This window comes from Bidens hawaiensis, unplaced genomic scaffold (assembly GCF_021521415.1).
Source record: "Bidens hawaiensis isolate Kalapana, Puna unplaced genomic scaffold, B.hawaiensis_p1.1 tig00020769_1, whole genome shotgun sequence".
Lineage (NCBI taxonomy): Eukaryota > Viridiplantae > Streptophyta > Magnoliopsida > Asterales > Asteraceae > Bidens > Bidens hawaiensis.
In genome coordinates, this window is record NW_027505018.1 from 312,369 (window position 1) to 323,618 (window position 11,250).

General features: G+C 35.1%; 1 pseudogene across 1 annotated transcript; it reads left to right on the forward strand.

Moving 5' to 3' along the window:
* Positions 1-5,609: 5,609 nt before the first annotated feature.
* On the forward strand, positions 5,610-9,768 carry LOC143609918 (elicitor-responsive protein 1-like; annotated as a pseudogene). The gene is made up of 8 exons (XR_013149495.1): positions 5,610-5,771; positions 5,879-5,983; positions 6,074-6,200; positions 6,980-7,051; positions 7,292-7,337; positions 7,423-7,714; positions 8,303-8,344; positions 9,610-9,768. The product of XR_013149495.1 is annotated as an elicitor-responsive protein 1-like (transcript).
* Positions 9,769-11,250: the final 1,482 nt, after the last annotated feature.

Sequence of the window (11,250 nt, forward strand, 5' to 3'; positions counted from 1 at the left end):
TGTTCTTTTCAACAATGAATATTTCATCTTTTGCAGGTTTTCCTTTGTGTATAAAACTAGATAAATTTATTAGTTTGTGTGATTTTGTACATATGCACATAATCAATTCAATTGTGTATTTCTTAACCCTTCAACTGATAATGAAGGAAACAGTGTCTTGATCAGTTGATCGCATTATCATTAGATCATCAAATCTCAAAATGTGATCTTTGATAAGGATCATGTATGAAAGTGGATCACTGTTTTACATTGAAACTAATAAAAAATTAGATAATTATTTGTTGAAAACATACATTTGTACAATATCAAGTACTTCAACAATGCCCTATAAGAATTGACACAAGTCTCTGATACGCCACATATTCAACTTTGTCCTTGACTATAACTTAGAACAATCTAAATGTTGAATGGTTGTAGCCGATGATTCAAGTTCAATATGAGTCTCTTTAAACATATTTCTAGTCTTCCCTAAGAGAACTCATCTGTCTCGCATGGCGCAACATCCAACATAGTGTGTAGAGTCGGAGATAACTCTCCTAGGACACAACATCCGAAACAATGTTACTGTCAAAGATGACTCTCCTATTGCACAACATTCGAAACAATGTGCATTGTCGGAGATAGCTCTCCTGGCTAACGATTCATTGGGTGAAATATTGTTTTCAAGACTAAGAAAAGAAAAAAAAAGAAGCTAGCGACATGGTGGAATGGAAGAAATTTGTGAGAATTTCCTTTCTAGTGGCTTTGATGACACTCTCTTTTTTAATGTAGGTTTTTCTTTACAGTAAAAACATAATAAAAGGTTATACTCATACCAAAACTCTATATTTATTCTTTTACTTATGCACAGTTATAACAAGTTTTATGTTGTTTGAAAAATGATAACATAAACATGTTTGTGTCTAAAGTTGAAAAACTAAAAGTCTTGCAACAAAAGTTAAATGGGTAAACGTAAACTTTAAAAAATGTTTTCCTGACCAATTTGTAAAAGTCTAAAAGTTTTGTTCCCAAAATTGATCGTCTTGTAGTAGACAAAGTTCGGTGGCAAAGTTCAAAACACAAAAATATTCAAGTTGCAATTTTTTTAATAATAATGATGACGATAATAATAACAACGAAGTATGCGGAAACTTTTGAAAAAGAAAAGAGGAAATTTAGATGTTTGGATTACTAAAATAAAAAATAAAAGAGGTTGTTGGAGTTCTAACGTTTAAACGCAGCGGGCTTAACAAACAGAGGTATAAAGTGGGGTCAAACACATGTAAATTAATGAATGAGTTTCAAATGTTTGTCAACAGGAAAGTTGAGCGATCAAATTTCAAAAGTCAAGCGGTGTTGACTATTGAAAAGGTGACTACTAATAAACTTTAACCAAGTTATTATTTAACAATATAGTTATGGACTTTTGAAATTTTTCATAAAACAGGACGTATGTGCTATTTAGTGCATCAGATTCAGACAGCTCCTTATAGATTCTAATCTTGTTTTTAAATCATGAATATAACAATTATATATGGGCATATAGCACGACAGACACACCATCAGTGTCACGACACACCCTCAGGGTCACCTCATATCCTAATATTTTCATTTGAATAGTTTTGAGGCAAGGTGTTGAGCTATTGTTTCACAAAATATATAGTTCTTTTCTTTAAAAGAATAATGTTTTGAATAACAAAGATAACAATTGAGTTATTAATTAATGATTGAGACACTCAAGCAATGGACGGTTTTTTTTTTAATAAAACTTTGGAAGAACGTGTTGATAATATAGAAAGCTTTGCTATCAGAAGAGAACACTCATGTAACGTATACACACACGTGTAAAGATGTGGCTTTGAATTGTTGAGTTCATGTGTAGTCTCGGAAGTACTTTGAGTTATAAGTGTTGTATAATTGTAGACTAAAACCAAGAAACTAATAAACAAACCTGATAATCTTGTATGTAACTGTAGGCAATCTGAATCAACCCCTGGATTAATCTATGAATCATACTAAGAAAACTTATTGTAGATTACTCATAATAATTAATTGGATTGGATAGAGACTTCTGCTGATGGAATTGGATTTAAAGTCAATGTGCATCGATCGTCCATGGTCTCTGTTGTAAGCGTATCTTATGTGTGTATCTATATGATCGGGATTGAGACACACGCGGGCGCGCACACACACAAAGAGCGCTAGGATAAGCCTCGATCAAAGTACTTGATCGATTCCCCCAACCCAAAATAACCAACTACAAGCCAACTTAATATTATGCTTAAGTCTAAGTAAAGTTATTACTTAAACCCAAATATAAAATCTAATAACATAGCCCAAGTAATATCAGTGTTAAACAAGCCCGCACTTCCACGTCACCTAAGTGTCTAACTCAATTAATCAACCGACATTATTATCTCAATCAACAGGTTAGTTCAATATATACACTAAAATATATGTCCATGACACTAAAATCACTAACAATAAGTCCGATTAGTAAGCAACTAATAGAGTTGGCTAGCTAGTTATGTAACCGCTTAATATGTAACGCGCTTCTCTCTCTCATAACAATCTTCTTGGTCCTGGAATGTGATGTTTCAGGTTTTGTTGGATGCCTAAAGGGGCAATCCGATATGATTAACCACTTAACATGTAACGCACATACTAATCTAGGGGACATTATTATGATGTATGAATCTCCCCAACATCAAAGTGGGAGTCCATCAAAATCTTCAACTCATTGAATGGACCTTCGTTTCTACAAGCACCCACTACTAAATGTTGAACTTTGTTAATTTGTGCCTTCAACTCAAGAAATAACCTTTTAAAGAACGCGCATATTGTTTCAACCAAATAATTATTCTAAGCACATTATTGGATTGTTTACATTCAATTTGTATTCGACCCTATATTTAACAGTATTGCTTAGTGTATAACCATATAATATCATATTTTGCTAGTAACATTATTATAACTTTGTATCTTGGGCATATAAGTTGAACATAATGTTGCTAGTAACTATCTACTTGGGCATATTAGAGCATGTTTGAGATTGAGTTTGAAAAATGCGTATTGACTTATTGGTATTTTTAAAAAGTCAATAAGTTAAAATGTATTTGGTAATCACAAAAATCTTTTTTATTTAGTCTTTCAAAAATGACGTTTTGAAAATGTCAATAAACATTTTTCAAACTCAATCCCAAACATACTCTTAGTTGTTGTTCCTTACGATATTGTGCTATTCCTCAAGTCATGTGAGTTACGAGTATTAGGCTAAGTTACTTGGACTACTAGATATCACAGAAAAGCTCGTAAAGATGACTATTTAAAGGAATTGGTACCAGGTATTGAACACGAACTCAGACTCGTTAATTTGGCTAAGCACCCAAACACGTATGTTATATTATTGAGAAACTTCACAAAACTCAATTACCTGATTTACAATCTCTAAACCCCAAAGCACGGTATTTATAATCTAACCTATCACGTTTAGACTACAACTAGGATTGCTAAATAATAGGACATAGTAATTATACTAACAATTAAACCTAAGCACTTTTAATTGTTTATAATTATCCACTCCTTAAATCTTGTTACTTAACCTTGCACGCCAAGTAACGCTCATAAACCGAAATTCCCAACAATCACCCACCGAATTTCGAACTCGAAACCGACAAGTCTTCAACTCCAAGTAATTCCCGCATCTCCTTGAATTTGATTCTCCCAAGAGCTTTCGTCAAGATATCGGCGCATTGCTTAACACCACTAACATGCTCGACGCTTACTTCTTCACGATCAACACATTCTCGAATGTAGTGAAACTGAGATTTGATGTGTTTGGTCCTTCCATGGAAAACCGGATTCTTCACGAGTGTTATCGCTGATGTATTATCGATACATAACACCACTGCTTGAATTTCCTTGTCGAATAACTCACTTATCAAGTCTCTTAGCCAAACCGCCTGACACGCGGCTGCGCTTGCCGCCATGTACTCTGCTTCACACGATGAGAGTGCAACTGTACATTGTTTCTGAGAACACCAAGTAATTGGTGATGACCCAAGATAAAACACGTGCCCAGTAGTGCTTCTGCCATCGTCTTGGTCAATGTTATGGCTACTATCGCTATAACCAACTAACACGTTTTTCCCACGTGTGTAAGAAATATCAAAACAGAGAGTACCTTGAATATAACGAAGAATTTGCTTTATAAGAGTTGCATGAGATTGCTTCGGGCTTTACATGTACCAGCTTACGACTCCGACCGAATACGCCAAGTCGGGACGAGTTTGTAAAAGGTACCGGAGACACCCGACAATCTTTCGATATCTCGTAGCATCAAAATCTTCTTCGTCTTCAAATTTAGAAACTTTTATACTCGGATTCAATCTCGCTTTTAATATGCTCCGAGCTGTATCCAATATCATGCGGTTCCGCCTTTCCACAACACCGTTTTGTTGAGGTGTATATGGAGCGGTTAAATGCCGAATAAAACCCTCGTTTTCAGAGAACCGATTGAAATCACGAGAAGTAAACTCTCCCCCTCGATCGGTTCGAAACGTCTTGATTTTCTCACTATTTTCCGTTTCCACCATGACTTTAAATCGCTTGATGGTATCAAACGCTTCACTTTTTTCCTTCAACAAAAAAGTCCACATGAAAAGTGAAAAATCATCTATCAAGACGAACACGTACCTATTTCCGGCTATGGTACTAGGAGTAATGGGCCCGCATAAATCACCATGGATTAGTTCCAAGGCTCGGGTTGCTCTAAAAGTCGCCGACTTCGGAAACAGTTTCCTCGTTTGCTTCCCAACTAAGCACGAATCACAAATTTGATTTTCTTGATCAACTTTTGGCATTCCAACAACCATATTATTTTTCACCATTTGATTCATAGACTCGAAATTTAGGTGTCCTAGTCTCGCGTGCCAAAGCCAATTCTCGTTATCAATCCGGGCTTGTAAACACACAGGTTTCTCCGTCTTTAATTTAATCGTATAAAGCAATTCCCCCAAGAAAGACTTAACGGGGTTGACGATGATAACTATTGAGAACAAAATATTAGAGAGCATAGACTATTAGACTACGAATAGTTGATTCGCTGATTTGCTATCAAGAATATTAGAAAAACTTCACAAATATTCGGTTATCTATTAGCCTATTTAGTATGTCATAAACTTATTCCAATACCATGACTTTACAAATTGTTATGTTTATTACAACTAATCGGCATATAAAAATATGTTTACATTATTTGGTATGTTAAGGCTTAAAGAACATATTTTCTTTCGGCTCGGTCGGGGCATATGAATTCTAAAAAAAGGCCTTGTATATGTTGATTGTATTTTGTGCATGTCAAATAGATTACTTTGAACATGAATAATCTTCTGAAGTTGTAACTACAAATTTAAAGTTATAAAACTTTTCACATTCATTTTTCTTTCTCTTACGAATCTTCTCTAATGTTTTGTTTACAAAGTCGCACTGAATAATTCTTTCTTTGCCTCTTACAAAATCAAAACCAAAGAAGTCTATCTAAATACATTAAAAAACATATATAAAAAATAAAAAAGCATTAAAAGCGTTCAACTCTATCTGTTTTTGACGGCTAACGTGTTTCCCCAGCACACGAAAAATAAATATATCAGGCCAAAACCGCGTTCTTTGACGGATTTAGGTCAACACACATTCCTGCAGTAATCAATCAAACAGCCTATATAATAAGCTTTCAATCCGTTCATCATCCTTTTAAATGGCGAATCCTCACGGCAATCTTCTAGAAGTCACTGGTAACTAACCTAACATCTTCTTCATTCCTAATTTCAATTCCAGATCTATATATTATTATGTATGCTTACTTTCTAGACCTAATAATTTAAGTTAATCGTACTTTCAGTTGTTAGCTGTAACAAATTAAAAGATACCGAGTGGATATCCAGGCAAGATCCCTACGTGTGCGTTGAATACGGTAGTAATAAATCACGAACGCGCACTTGTACAGGTTGTTTGTTTATTCGATCCGTTGTTTGGTAGTTATGAAGAATTTTGAATATCTGTGTTGTGATTTGAGTTAGTTTTTGGCACTGTGTAGATGGAGGTAAGAACACTACGTTTCAGGAGAAGTTTGTGTATACACTGATTGAAGGATTACGAGAGTTGAATGTTAATGTTTGGAATAGCAATACGCTTAAGCATGATAGCTTCATTGGCAGTGGAAAGTAATGTTTCTTTTCTTGTTGTAACCCTAAGTTAACTGATTGTAGGAATATATTACAAATGAATTAGTTAAATTAGTCAACATGATGGTTAATTGGAGTCTCAATTCCACCCTTTAATTTTATGAAAGAAGAGAGCCAAACCGAGTTGAGTTAACTAGCGAGCCAAACGAGCCACCAGACCGAGTTAACCTAATAACAGACTGAGTTTAGCTAGCTCGGCTTGGTTTCAAACAAGCGAATTTTGAGCTCGCTTTCGTCAATTGTTTTTCGAGCGTGTTCTGTACCACGAGCTTTCTGGAACGTCTACATTTAACTATAAGACCAAGTGTAGTGGAGGACGTGGGGGGCACCACTCTCTTCCACCAAGCACTAAATTGTTGTGAAACCAAAACATAGGGACGCTGGGGGAGGGGGGGGGGGGGGGTAGAGGGAGGGCGGAGGCGCCAGCGGGCTAAGGGGCTCCTTTTGTGGGGCCAACCTTTAATCCAACCAATCGCACATTTTTCACACACATTTTTGTAAAAGAAGATTAAATAATAATTGTGTTTTCAATTTAATCATTACGGTTTTTGAGTAAAAAGTTAGTGAGAGCCCTCACACCAACGTGTAAGCGACGTGGTGGGGGCGTATTTCACTTTTTAGTTAAACCCATTACACATGGTCTAATTAAGATGATCACAATTAATTTTATCAACATAGTAAATACTAACAGTAAATTCTTTTTAATAGTTTATAGTCATGTTGACTGATATTTCCTGGGATGATTATTGTGGTACCAGGGTCCAATTAGCAAAGGCTTTTTCACAAGGATTTGATGACAGTTTATGGCCATTGTAGAGCAAAACTGGCAGGTTTGTGTTTTATTGTATGATCCAATGCCTAAATGAGAGTCATCATTTTGTCGTAGGCTAATGGTGATGAATGCTTTTAAATGTAATGTCTATACCTGAGGGCTAACTAAATTCATGATGTGTAATTCCAACATCCAACCCTGTTGATCACCTCTTTCTAATGTTGGAGTTTCAACATGTGAGGTGTCTAAGCTTGATTTTTATATGAAGTCTTTCTAATGAGCCAATTTTCTTATGCAGACATGCTGGAGAGGTACGCTTGATAATACATTATACCAATGCCCATGTAAGCTTTATTCACTCACAATATTATTACATAAGTAGAAGTGGAAAATATTCTTACATAAGTTTATATTATATTATATGTGCAGAAACCAGCAAACAGTCATGGTGCATCAGCTCAACCACATGCTACACCACAGGCGTCACTTTATGCACCGCCACCGCCACAACCATCAGTGTCATATCCACCGCCAGTTACTGCCGCCTCATACCCACAAGCTGGAGGCTACCCTGCACCATCTCCCTACCCCTCATACCCACCTAATACAGGTGGTTATCCACAGGCTCCATACCCACCTCAGGCAGCTCCATATGGTCAACCTTATCCACCTAACTCAGCTTATCCTCCTCAACCGTATGGTTCCCCATATCCTCCTTCTGGTAAGTTTCTATATACATTCGTTGCTATACTTTCTTCTAAAGGCTGCATATTTGACCCGTTATGGTGAAAAATCGAGTCAGCTCGTTAATTTTTTTTAATATTGATACATAAGAGGAAAAAAAGTTTTAACATATTTGTATTATACGTATATCTTTTGTTTTTTTAAATATATTTGTATGTTATTATAATATTATCATTACTAATCATTATTGTATATTAAAATATCGGGTTTAATTTAAACGGGCCAACAAGTTATTTATTATGCAAGCCACGCTTTGAGCAAAACCCCTGGCTTGGGCTCGGCTCAGCTTGGCTTGTTTACAAGCGAGCTTTATTCGTGCCAAACTTCTTTCGAGTAAGCCGCAAGCTTTTTGCAAGTGTGTTAAATTTTTTTTACAAGTTAGCGCAAGTGCATTAAAAATGCATTTGACCAGTTAGATCATTTTTAAAATTTTATATTGGATCACTGGACTGGACCTTTGACCGTTAAAAGTTACTAGTTTTTGACCTGTTACCTAATATGCCCACTTTTGTTTGTTATACTTTTTTTTTGCCGTACTTAATATGCGATTTTCTTTTTTGATCAGGTCATCCATACCCAGGACAATATCCTCCTCCACCGTATTGAGGTAGAACTCATATCCACCGCATTGTGTCTACTAGTTATGCTTGCAAAGTGTATATGAAGTTTTAGTTTAATTTCAGAATTTGGATGTTTAGAATGGTGTTTTTCAGCAGTGTGCGTCTTACAAACCCAAGGTTTAGAGTGGAAATCATAAGTATCTTCGGGCTCGATAACCCTGGATTCTAAAATCGTTGCTCATAAATTGTGACTGGTGGTTTTAAAATCTTGTGTTAACGACCCTGAAGTTACTTTTGCTTTACATTTTGAACATGAGGTTTGTAATAACGAGTACCTTGGTTATGAATTTTTTTGTTTTTGTTTAAACTGAAATTTCGTGTATTGGTTTGGAAAGTTGTCAGTGTGATGTTCTTTTGGTGGTTCTATTGGGCAGTAAAAACTTGTAAATTGAGTGCCATGCTCATGCTTGATTGGTATTTAAGGACAAAAGGATTAAAGAAAATCTAAAAATCGCAACCTCTAATGATATTGATTGCATATATATTGTTGTTTTGTATAAGAATAATGTAATTGACATAATTATCTAAGTATTTTATTTCCCTTACATATGGTATTTCCCTTACATATATTATTATTATTATTTCCCTTACATAATGTAATTGCATATATATGGTATTTCCCTTACATATATTATTATTATTATTATTATTATTATTATTAGCTTTTATATAGCTGTTAAACTGTGATCTTATTATTAATATTATTATAATTAGTAGTAGTTTTTATATAACTGTTAAACTTTGATTTCCTTTATTTTGCTTCATACACATGTACTTAGAGCCGAGGGTCTCTCTGGAAGCCATCTCTTTATTCCTTTGGATAGAGGTACGGTGTGCCTACATCCCACCCTCTCCAGACCCTACTTATAGCTTTGCTGTCGGTGGGATTTTACTGGGCATGATTGATTGATCTAAGTATTTTATTTATGAGGTTAATTTTTAAGTATAAAGCTGAAAATTTAAAAAAGACCAATTTGCTGTCTAGAAAGAGAATACCTTTGTAATTTTTGACGTTATATACTGTCCCTCTCAATTTAATAATCAATCCCGTTGTTTATATGAAATAAAAATATATCAAGTGATTTATAGGCATGCCCCATCAAATTAATGAGTCTTGATTGAGAATCAATTTGACCCTGACCCATTCTCTTATCTACAAACAGTCCTACACTCCAACCCGGCTGGCGGCTACCCCTCCGTTCATTCCTCAAATCTTGTTCATTCTCACCTCTTTGTTTTTCAAGTTCTTCAGACTGGAAAAAAGGGACGAAGAGTATGTCTGAGACATCACGAGTTGTGAAGAATGAAGAACTAGAGCACCCGTTCAGATTGATGGTTGTTTGAAGAATATGGAACAAATGATGTGGCTGGGGTTCTCGTTTATAATGTGGCATGTAGTTTTTAAATCCTTTATATAATAATATTCAATACGTTTATAACATTCATAAGTGTTCACTTTTTAATTAATGTGTTTGTTTTAAAATACGGGGCGGGTGTAAGTCGTTAACAAAACGTGATCACTACGGGGCGGGTTGTAAGTCGTTAACAAAACGTGAACGTGATCTAAGAAAGCTTGTAAAGGATATGTACAGTATGAGTTTAGACTAAACATACTAATCCACTATTCCACCATGAGGCTCCTGACATGTTTTGTAGTCTTTATTCTTCATTCTTCATCTCTCCGCCACTTAACTCTCGTTCACTGGAACATCACCGATCACGCACCGCCTTGCGACATTTATAGCAGCCATGATAAACCCCTGGAACTTCAACCTATTTCCCAATATCTAAGTTTTCCCTCCAATATGATAATTGACTTGCATATGAAGGCATTCCTTCACCCCTTCCATCCAACATTTTATTTTGTACATGGAACTGAAACTATGTGCAAACATGTTTAGCCCATTATTTGGGAAAACAAAACTTATTGCACATACATTCTTTTCGAATTTTCGGTATAACTACAATGTGAGAATTATTGTTCTCGGTAAATTTAAAAACTCTTGATTTCAAGTTACATATAAGTTATATCTTAATTCAATGCTTCATAAAATCTCAGTTTTCAAGTCCTACGAAGACCAAAGTCTTTATAATTACACCGTTCGTTGACCCCAAATGTGAAGGTCTGCTTTCAGTGTGAAATTTATTTACCACAAGTGTGTAGATGATAAGTTATTCTACTTATCTATATACACTAAAGAAATTCATTAATTAAACAAACTAAGATTTGGAAGCAGAAATTATGCATAATCATACATAGCCATTCTAAGAATTTAAATGTAATGATATAAGTAATTTATCCTTTGATTAATTAAGGTGTGTGTGCATAGACATGGACTTAAATGCAACAACTATTCCAAACTTACAGCATCATAGTTAGTGTGAACAAAAAGTGTGGGTTACATAGGGCTATCTGGCAAAGTCACACTCACACTCGCTAAGGGCATCCATAGTGAAAGAGGGGTTTTTCTTATAGTGGTTTCAAGGCCCTTGTATTGATTAAATAATGTATAAACTAATTAAAGAAATATTTTTTTATTAGAAAAAATAAAAGATATGATTGATCATTTGACCAAACATGTTGCTCAAATGCCACACCTCAACAAGCAACAAGAACCAAAGAGGCCCTGAAACACCCCACCCATAGTGACCCTAAGCGTTGGCGAAAGCAAACAACTCACAGGCCATGTAACAAGTCACACAGTTCGCTGCGGTCATATTTTCATAATTTTCATAAATAAAAATTGGCTCCTAAACTTAGATCTTTCCAGAATTGACAGATTTTACACCTCAATTTTCTTTAACCCCTTTTAACTGCCAAAATGAGTTTTTCACGTACATAAAATACGTCATAAATACTCATTTCATATAGTGTTTATTTAAATCTTGTCCT